This window comes from Streptopelia decaocto (assembly GCF_964273445.1).
Source record: "Streptopelia decaocto genome assembly, chromosome: 1".
NCBI classification, from domain to species: Eukaryota; Metazoa; Chordata; class Aves; order Columbiformes; family Columbidae; genus Streptopelia; species Streptopelia decaocto.
In genome coordinates, this window is record NC_138663.1 from 60,215,426 (window position 1) to 60,225,330 (window position 9,905).

Here is a 9,905-nt window from a genome sequence, read left to right on the forward strand (position 1 = left end):
AACACAGTAATGATTACAGACCAAAACACACAACATAGATATTTGCAAATGTTTAAATAAACACAGTTTATTCAAAAATAATTTTAGACACTACTTTTCCCATTAAAAATATAAAAAATAGTTTAGTTACTGTATTGCATCTGAACTCAGATATTTAAGAATTCTTCCTCTCCAAAAAAGGGCACTCTGATGATAAGCAAGTTTAAGAGACTGCATCACCAATCAAAATTCTAATGCCAACTGCTTCAATCCATCAAAAGAACAAATCACTTTCAGTTCACAACCAGCAGTAATCGTTGTGCAGTATGTCTGCATTTTGCTTTTTCTTCACTAACTTGCTTCTTCCATGCCAGATTTTCAGACATGTACACACTACTACATGCAAATAATGGACTGATTATAATGCAGACTATAGTGCCAGTCACCATGTAGGCAAACACAGCAGACTGGTTAATCTTGCATTACACAACATTGTTTTGCAAAAATAGCAAGAAGGAAACACTTTCCTTTGGGACTGTTATTTAAAGGCGATTCCTTTTCTTACGGAGCATCCAGTAAAAATAGCCTTTTCCCCATCTCCTTGAAAACAGTGCCTATTTTTGCTTGTTACTACTATTTATCTGATTTTACCAACCATATTCTGTATGGAAAACTAATGGACTTCTGAAAAACACCCACTCAAGCCCCTTTCTCACTAGGATACATTTAATTCACACAAAAAAAGGCACAAAGATGAAACTCCTAAGCAGCATCAGTCAGAATTCTTCCACTGTGCCCTGCTCCTCTTTCTTTCACAGACATCGCTGCCAGAGACACTGTGTGTCTCAGGAAACTCGACAAATACACAAGCTAAGGAAACAGAGGAGTTGAAAGAACTACAGCCTCTGCACAGCACAAGTAAGATACTGATCATTAACAAAGGAACACTGCTTAAAGTTTGACGTTGCAGCTAAGACTCAACCTGGAAGCATCAGGAAAAGCCAGCACAAAAAAAGCTCAGCAGCCTATAATACACTTGTTAACAGGGAGATGGAAGGTCCTCTGTGTGCAATGTTTTGCACTCAGGTTCAGCAATGACAGGGCTCTGCAGCCAACAGCTTCTGACAGTTTAGAGGATTTTCTAAGTGCAGATTAAGCTCTCATCAACAGAGTGGTAGTATATGGTGCACATCACGAGCTGCAATAAAAAGCTTTTGCTTGCCAGAATGTAAACATCCAGGTTACTCATAGAAACAAATCTGACACTAGATTTTTGAACTAAAAAAGTAAACTTTCCATAAAAGGATAAATCACAAAAATACTCTTTCAGTAAGTCTCACATGCCATTTAATGCCTCTCACATCCTATGAACAACTATGCAAAACATTTAGAAAGCTTTAGCAGTAGAAATGTTGATCAGCTAAACTGTTCGGCAACCATATGCTTCAAAACATCTTTGAAGAGCGTTAATGTTCACCAAACGGTTCTAGACCCTTCCACACTCCTTATTTTTCCTTGGTGGATCATCATCAGAACTACTCCCTGTGTGGCTGTTGCTGCTGGAGGAAGTAGAATCCAATTCAAATTCTGCAGGCTACATAATTTCACAGCATCCTTGTATTCCTCCTGAGTATCCTGCACCTTCTTCCAAAGGTCATAAAGTCTTCTTTTGTTCCAGCCAGGTCATCTTCTTCCCCACTGGCTCATCTTTTGGCACACGGGGCCAGGCTGCTCCTGTGCAGAGCTCACATACACACACACACACATACACGGCACAAAGAATTTTATTCTACATGAGACACTGGGCTGTCCTGAGAGTCTGCACCCCGACCTCGTCTCTGAGATTTGGAGCTCCAGTGGAAAATGCAGTGGACCCTCATGTTCCAGACCTGCACACAAAAGTAACACTTCACCCATCAGATGACACGGGAAACTAGGAAGGTGCTAAAAAGCTAGGAAAAAAAAAAAAAAAAAAAAAAAAAGAAGAAGAAAAAAACTAGGAAAGGAAGAAAAAACTAGGAAAAAAAGGAAAAAAAATAAAAATGGAGGAAAAAGAAGAAAAAGGAAGGAAGGAAAAAAGAGAAAACAGAGTAAAAAGAAAAAAAAAGGGAAAATAGTAAAAAATTAAATTAAAAAAAAAAAAGAGAGAGAGAAGGAAAAAAAGAGTAACAAAAAAAGGGAAAACAGGAAGAAAAACCTAAGAAGCCCCTCACAAGAATTCACAATCCCACACTCACCTGCCTCACGTTCCTCTGGTGCTCCCTCCTCTACCTTCCCCTCGGACACCACCTCTACCCGCACCCCCCGCACCCGCCAGGCGGCGCCTCGGTGTCCCCTCTATTCTGCCCCCCACTTTCCTCGGTGCGCTCTTCTCTCCCTTCCCCGTATGCCCCCATGACTCTGAACTTTGGTTCCGGCCAACTTTGGTTCCGCCAAGTGAGACATCGAAATTCTTCCCCGGTGCCCCCTCCCATTTACCTTCCCCCCCCCGTGACCGTGAACTTCGGTTCCACCCAACTTTGGTTCCGCCTGGTGCCACCTCAAATCCCTTCCCCGGGTGTCCTCTCTCACCTTCCCCATCATCCTCATGATCCTGAACTCTGGTTCCGCCCTGTGTCACATCGAATCCCCTCACCCGGTGTCCCCTCCTTTACGTTCCCCCCATTGCCATGACCCTAAGCTTCGGTTCCTCCCAATTCTGGTGCCACTCTGTTTCACATTGAATCCCTGAACGACATGACAGCTTTGAGACCTGGGATACTTTCTGCTAAAGTAAAACTTTCTTTTTAAATTTAAAGTACGCTGAAGATGATGAGAGCACATTTTAGTTAAATTTAGGAAAACCCCACTAGGGAAGAGGAGCGTTTAAGATTTGCAGACAAAGAAGGAAAAAAAAAATTGGAAGCAAGAGGAAGAAACCAGATCTATCTACAGAGGTAAACTGAAACTCACCAGGAAAGCCACAGCTTTGATGGGCAGTGCTTCCAAACATGCACTCACTTAAAAAGTTGGCAAGCTGTAACTTTTAGACATTTAGTATAGTGTCAATCACTTCAGGAAAACAGTTGTTAAATATTAATTTAGCTATACAAACCCTTTTAATAAAATAATGTTCCCTTTTTTTGCAACCCTAATGATGTTAAGTTGTTGGGGAAGTTCTTAGGTTCTTACCTTTCTTTTTCTCACCTTTCTGGATGTGGCCTTACAACAAAAGTCAGGCTGTCCACAGATCTATGGCATTGAAGTGCCAAAAAGAGCCCAAGCTACCAAAGACACCCCAGATGGAACATGCCTTGTGCTGCTCCCTGTTCCTGTGGTCCAGGTAGCAATAGGATGGCGCCTTTATGGTCATCCCCACAGAGCACCAGCACTTTTCTGTGTATAAAGCTATAAAACAATCTCTTATAATCATGACCAATACAGTTTTTTATGTTCTTGATTCAATTTATCAAAAAAGGAGTAGAAGACAGAACATGATCTCTTTGAAAAGTAAGGTCTGAACTACATTTTCATTAGTTCTTTCATGAAACTAGCAACAGGCTGGCTCAGTAACTGGCTCCAGTAGCCTGTCATGAAGAAAACACATTTAAAAACTGATGAGTCTTTTTCCTTTTCATACTATTTTTGTTTTTTCTGTCTGTGAAGGAATGCAATGCATGGGCCAAGCCCCGCAGGGGCACAGGGCCAGGGAGCCAAGTCTGGGGTGGAGCAAGACAGACCTCCCCTGAGGAGATGATCTTGCCTGGCTTCCAACTACTACACCAGAAGGAAAGAGGTCTCCTGTGGATTGTGCAGCACATCTGCCAGCCCTTTTTGGAATGTCACAGGCATCCCAGACATTCAGAAGGGGCAGAAGATACTCCAGTTGGGACAGCTGCATTCCAGCTTACCTGTCTATTCTAGTCCACATATCTGTGCTATTGGGATTTCACATTCCTGGCAGAAAACACAATTGAGGCACACAGAACATCTCTTCTGTAGTACCCAAACAAACTGCTGTCTTTTATACCTTAAAACTCACCTTCAGGTCTCAAGCAAGATATTTCGCCTCTGAATTGGGCAAGTGGGCTACAACAATCCAAAAATATACAAGTACCACTGGCTGGAAACGTGGGGTCTGTGTAAAGGTTGCCTTTCACAATTATTTGCTTTTTCTCTCCCAGCATTTTCAGCACCATTTGAAGTAGCTAGGCCAGCTATTTCCATGAGTTTATATTGCCAGGCACCAACCTAGAACAGAAGTGAGCGTTACTTGGGAATTGTAACCGAGAAACAAAGAAGTCAGGCAGATTTATTTAGGTACAGAAAGCTTCTCACTCTTTCCACAGAGCACCTTCAACCAGGCCATTGCGGGCTTCTCTCAGCACCTGCTACTGCCCCAGAGGTTCCCTGCTCTGCTAGAGAAGAAAAAGGGGGTCTCAGAGGAGACCTACACCCAGTAGTCCACTGAGCCCCTTCCCGAGCCCCCCATGCACCCCCGCCCCACAAGGCCCCACCACCAACACCCCTTTCCTCACAGCTCGGAGCTGGAGGAGGTGGGAGATTTAATGGTCACTGGAACGGCTCTGAGAGTCTGAGGGAAACAAAACCCAACTCTACTTTTATGAAGATTCTGACAGAGACACTGCCAGAAAAGTTGCTGATCTTCACAAAGTGGTTTCCTGAGATAATGGCAAAGAACACATTCCTGGACCACTACAGCTAAACTTGTCACAAAGCTTAGTTTAATTGGACAGTCATCAATAAGGCATCCAGGTAAATTAAACATTCCCGCCAGTGTCATGTACATCATCCTACCAAATAAAATGTATTAAAGCAGAGGCCGGGGATTCTAAAAGCTTCTAGTGGTTGCTGGTCCTGGCCAGGCTGCTGCTGCTGACAGTGGAAAGTCAGCTTGCACAAACTTCCTTCAACAGAACAACAAATCAAAAGGAAAGAGATTTGTGCAGAAAACATCACTCTCCATCTTTTCTGGGAAAACAAAACAGAACGAAAAAGATAATCCCATTTAAGGAGCAAAGAACAGAGCTGGGAGTTCTGAAGACCAGCAATACTGATGGCCCATTTAAAAAACTAGTAAAGCACAACAGAGGCCTGAGTTTCTTATTGCTTTATCCCAGTTCAGCCCAGGTTAAGGTGATGGTGAAGTACAAAGTAATTTAAAGCCAGAAAATGCAGATCCAGTAACAGCACGTAGGTCCCCATCCACACACCGGTGTAGTTTCGTTTGGTGAAAAGATATTCTACCGATTTTCCCCTCTTCCTGTTCTACGTAGATCCCCATAAATTTGCCCCAAAGTATGCAATGGATTCTCTCTCACAATTCTTTTAGCTGAGCCTCTTCAAACGTTTCAGCTCACACCAGTCCAGTATCCTGCTGATACATCAGCTCAGAGATGCTTCCAGGCGCTCACCGAGAGGCACGCAGCTGCCCGCACTTTGACAAGAATGTGGCACGGAGTCTATGAACCATCGCCCGTGCTGTGCAATACCCAGCAATACTTTGCCCTCAGGTTCCTGAGACCAAATGGTGCAGATGGGAGAGGACATCTCCCCACCTTGCACACCTGGCCAGCGATCAAGGGAAACAGCATGCTGTGTAAATAAAATGGCATCTTACCACCACCAGTCAAAAAACAGACGTGGGTCAAACAGGGCTTAAAACACTAGTTTAAGACAGTAAGTCTGATGTCACAAGCAGCATGCTTTTAGAGACACTGATTTAATAAATGTAATTACCTTATGCTCATGATATTACAAGGTGACACCTGAATTAGTTTTCACTGCAGGACAAACTCTGTTAGGAATACTGTCATTTGTTCTTACCCTTCTGCAGCAAAAGGGAGAGTTTTAGAATCCACAACACATACACACGCAAAAACTGCTATCTGAAGCTAACCCTGCACCGCAGCAGCTTCTGAATTAGCAGAAACTCCTGAATTAGCAGCAGGTTCCTGCTGTGCTTCCTCCACAGCAGAGGATGCCTCTGGAGCTGGTAGGTCATTCTCCCCTCCAGTTTCTGGGGATAGCCCAGAACTCTCATCCTGTGCTGCAGGTCTCACAGGAGCTACTACATCAGCCTTTTCCATGGCTGTCTCCACTTCAGTGACTTCCGTTGTCTTTTCTTCATCACTGTTTAAGGATTTATTTAATACAACATAATAAAGCACATGCACGCAACACAAATTCACCAACTACTTTTTCGCATCATCGTCATTTAAATTTAAAATGGGAAGCTAAGCTTTGGGACCAGAATTCACAAAGTCGAGAAATCAGTCATTAATCCCCCATATTGCCTAAGCTGGCACCAAAAAAAAAGATGTTTACAAGAAGAGTAAACCATATTCTTAATTACTGAGTTTCATAACTGCTTTAGCGTAATAAGAAAAGAAACTGTGGCTTAAAGCAAGTGACCACAAGAGGTGGGCATGCAGGGAAGGATCAAAAAGGACCACACCAGAGTATTGCTCCAAACCCACCCTGCTGAAAGGGCTAATGATAATGCACTCATGGGAATCACAGGCACCAGGATTCTTGCCCTGTTCACACCCAGGACTGGGGTTACCACACTGGGAAAAAGACATTTGCAACCACACTTCGAAGCTCTTACGAAGTTTATTAGCAATCAGGCTCACAACCTGGAAGCTCTGCAACCCCAGGTGTGCCTCCAATTCGCACAGGGCTATTTTCATGGTGGTTTACTTGGCTGCTAATAGCTAGAATAATGCAGAACACAAGTGATTAGTTTTTGGCTTGGTTTTGTGCCTTCTCTTAGCTCTGCAGTGCCATGGGTACTCTGCTATTCCTCTTCACCCTGCTTTTTTAAAAGCCATATTCAATGCACTGTCATCACACTTGGGAGTGCAAGAGCCACAGCACTTAAGTGAGAAACATAAGGTCTGTAGGGCAGAATAAAACAGGGGGCCCTTATTGAAACTAGATATTAAAGAAAGAAAATAACTTATTAATTTTAAGTAGTCAGCATTCACTTTTCTGGAGATAGGACCACTTGTGATGGATCATTAACTTTCTGGAAGTCCCAGCTACCTTTCAAAGACCTGTCTAGACTGCTGTGGGTCGGACTCTTTAGAATCTGAAAAAAACAGTGTTTCCCTAGCATGTATTATTTCAAACTCAGCTGAGACAAGCCATGAAAAACTAAGAGCGCAAAGATGGACAAACACCACGCAAACACGCACTTAAATCAGCTTAACAAAATAAAGTTATATAGCAAGTGTTCATTGCAATTTTACCGCTAGAACCAACTCACCATGTGAAAAAATAGTACTGGAAATAAAGTTTGTAATACAGCGCTCCCCTGCCTGCCACCGCGGCCCCGATGGGGTTCGGGAGAGGGTGCGGAGGCAGCCCCTCTCCCGCGCCCCGGTGCCGGTGACTTACCTTGCGGTGGCCGGTCTCATCTCATCCCGTCCCGTCCCGTCCCTCCCACGGCGCGGGGACCATTTTTTGGGAGAGCGGGTGTTGACCTAAGCCCTCCGCTCCAGCAGGGACGAGCTGCAACAAGGGCTGTATCACGCACGTCCCTTCGCGCTTTCTCGCCTCTTCCCCATCCTTCCCCGAGAAAGAAAGTAAAAAAAGAGGAAAGAAACAGGGAAGAGGAGCCGGAAGCGCCCGAGGGCACACGCCGCCGCCGGGGGCGAAGGCGCAGCCCCGACTTTGCTTCCCGGGAGGAACCGCGGCGCAGCTGAGCGCCGGCGAAAGTTGGCAGCAGCTGCGCGGAGCGGCCCCTCCAGCGCGTCTCGCTGCTGCCGCCGGGCTGGGCGGAGAGGGGGACACCGCGGGCTCGGCCCCCCGTCCCACCACCGCGCCTCTCTGCAGGGGGCGGAGGTGCGGGTCTGCGGGGACGCCCCCGCCCCGCTCTGACCCCCGGGGGCGGCGGCAGCAGCAGCCCCCGGCAGAGCCGCCCTGGGCCCGCAGCTTTGTGCTTTGCGCCGCACTGCGAGGAGCTGTCCGGCGGTCGGGCACACGCAACCTATCACCTTCTCCCTCTTTACATTTGGATCAGAGACAGCTTTCATGTCAGGACAGCGGGGACATTTTTCTATATGTTTTCTTGCTGCAAAACGAATTGTGGTTTTTGCATTGTTGAAATTTGCCGTTTGATATTGGCATACATTCTTAAATGTGGTTATGTTATACATCACTTGAATGTGCTTTTCTCACTTTCTGTGGGTGTGTGTTTTTTTGTTTGCTCGTTTGGGATTTTATTTTATTTTATTTTATTTTATTTTATTTTATTTTATTTTATTTTATTTTATTTTATTTTATTTTATTTTATTTTATTTTATTTTTGCTACTGACTCATTCCTTGCCGTTCATTTTATATTTATTTTAGACTATGGAAATGACACTAGGCAGAAAGCAAATTTGAGTGATTTTCTTATTTGAGTTCCAAGTGGGTTGTAAGGCAGCGGAGACAACTTGCAACATCAGCAATGCATTTGGCCCAGGAACTGCTAACGAACGTGCAGTGCTGTGGTGGTTCAAGAAGTTTTGCAAAGGAGAAGAGAACCTTGAAGATGAGGAGCGTAGCAGCCGGCCATCAGAAGTTGATAATGACCAACTGAGAGCAATCATAAAAGCTGATCCTCTTACAACTACATGACAAGTTGCCAAAGAACTCAACGTCGACCATTCTATGGTCATTTGGCATTTGAAGCAAATTGGAAAGGTGAAAAAGCTTGATAAGTGGGTGCCCTATGAGCTGACTGAAAACCAAAGAAATCATCATTTTGAAGCCTGGCGACAAAAAGTGGATTGTATATGACAACTGGTGATGACCAGCTCAGCGGTAGGACCAAGAAGAACCTCCAAAGCACTTCCCAAAGGTAAATGTTCACCAAAAAAAGGTCACGGTCACTGTTTGGTGATCTGCTGCCAGTCTGATCCACTACAGCTTTCTGAATCCCAGCGGAACCCTTACATCTGAGATTTCTGCTCAGCAAATTGATGGGATGCACCAAAAACTGCAACACCTGCAGTCGGCATCGGTCAACAGAAAGGGCTCTGTTCTTCTCCACGACAATGCCCGAACACAGGTTGCACAACCAAGGCTTCACAAGTTGAATGCACTGGGCTATGAAGTTTTGCCCCATGTGCCACATTCACCTGAGCTCTCACCAACTGACTGCCACTTCTTCAAGCACCTTGACAGCTTTTTGCTGGGAAAACACTTCCATAACCAGCAGGATGCAGAAAATGCAAGAGTTCGTTGAATCCTGAAACAGGGATTTTTGCACTACAGGAATAAACAAACTCTCATTGGCAAAACTGTGTTGATTGTAGTGGTTCCTGTTTTGATGAATAAAGATGTGTTTGAGCCTAGTTCAAATGACTGAAAATTCACGGTCCAAAACTGCAACTACTTTTGCACCAACCTGATATTACCTGGGAGGTGCAACAAAAAGGTGGAAAGTGTCTTTTGCTGTTAAAAACATACCCTTCTCTCTTTTCATTTACTTTTTGGTAGATCAGTCATAAAAACGTCAAGTGCTACATAAGCATTAAACAAGTTATCACTGATTGCAGCTGATGGGTAATTTCCCTGAAGGTGATCGTTCCTTCCCTACTACTTCAACAAACTGGGGGGGCAAAAATAAAATGAACCCCTCCTTTTTTTTTGCAAGACTGCTGAGCAAAGCTGATAGTGAAGCCTCAGTGGAGGGATGGAAATTGTTGTATTCTGTATGGCGACAATCAGCTTCATGCTGTGAAGACACAATCCCCAAAACAGCTCATGTCTTCAGGGATGGGTAGCTGTCCAGACCTTTGCTAATTTCCATTAGTTACTACCACTTACCTCCCAGTCTCTCAACTTAAAGAGTAACTAGTTTGTTCACTGCAAGTGAGAGAGCACTCTGCCCAAGGGTCTACTTAAAAGTATAAGTTCATTGAGAAAAATGCAG

General features: G+C 44.5%; 1 long non-coding RNA gene across 3 annotated transcripts; it reads right to left on the reverse strand.

Annotated features, from left to right (window-relative positions):
* Window positions 1–47: 47 nt before the first annotated feature.
* On the reverse strand, window positions 48–7,926 carry LOC309435109. 3 transcript variants are annotated; one of them, XR_014183107.1, is made up of 5 exons: window positions 7,381–7,926; window positions 3,997–4,209; window positions 3,151–3,349; window positions 2,932–3,001; window positions 48–1,868 (listed from the first exon to the last, which is right to left on the reverse strand). It is a non-coding gene; the product is annotated as an uncharacterized lncRNA (long non-coding RNA). The 3 variants fall into 3 exon arrangements; XR_014183108.1 differs by lacking the exon at window positions 2,932–3,001 and having other exon boundaries at window positions 3,166–3,349; window positions 7,381–7,921; XR_014183109.1 differs by lacking the exon at window positions 2,932–3,001 and having other exon boundaries at window positions 7,381–7,920.
* Window positions 7,927–9,905: the final 1,979 nt, after the last annotated feature.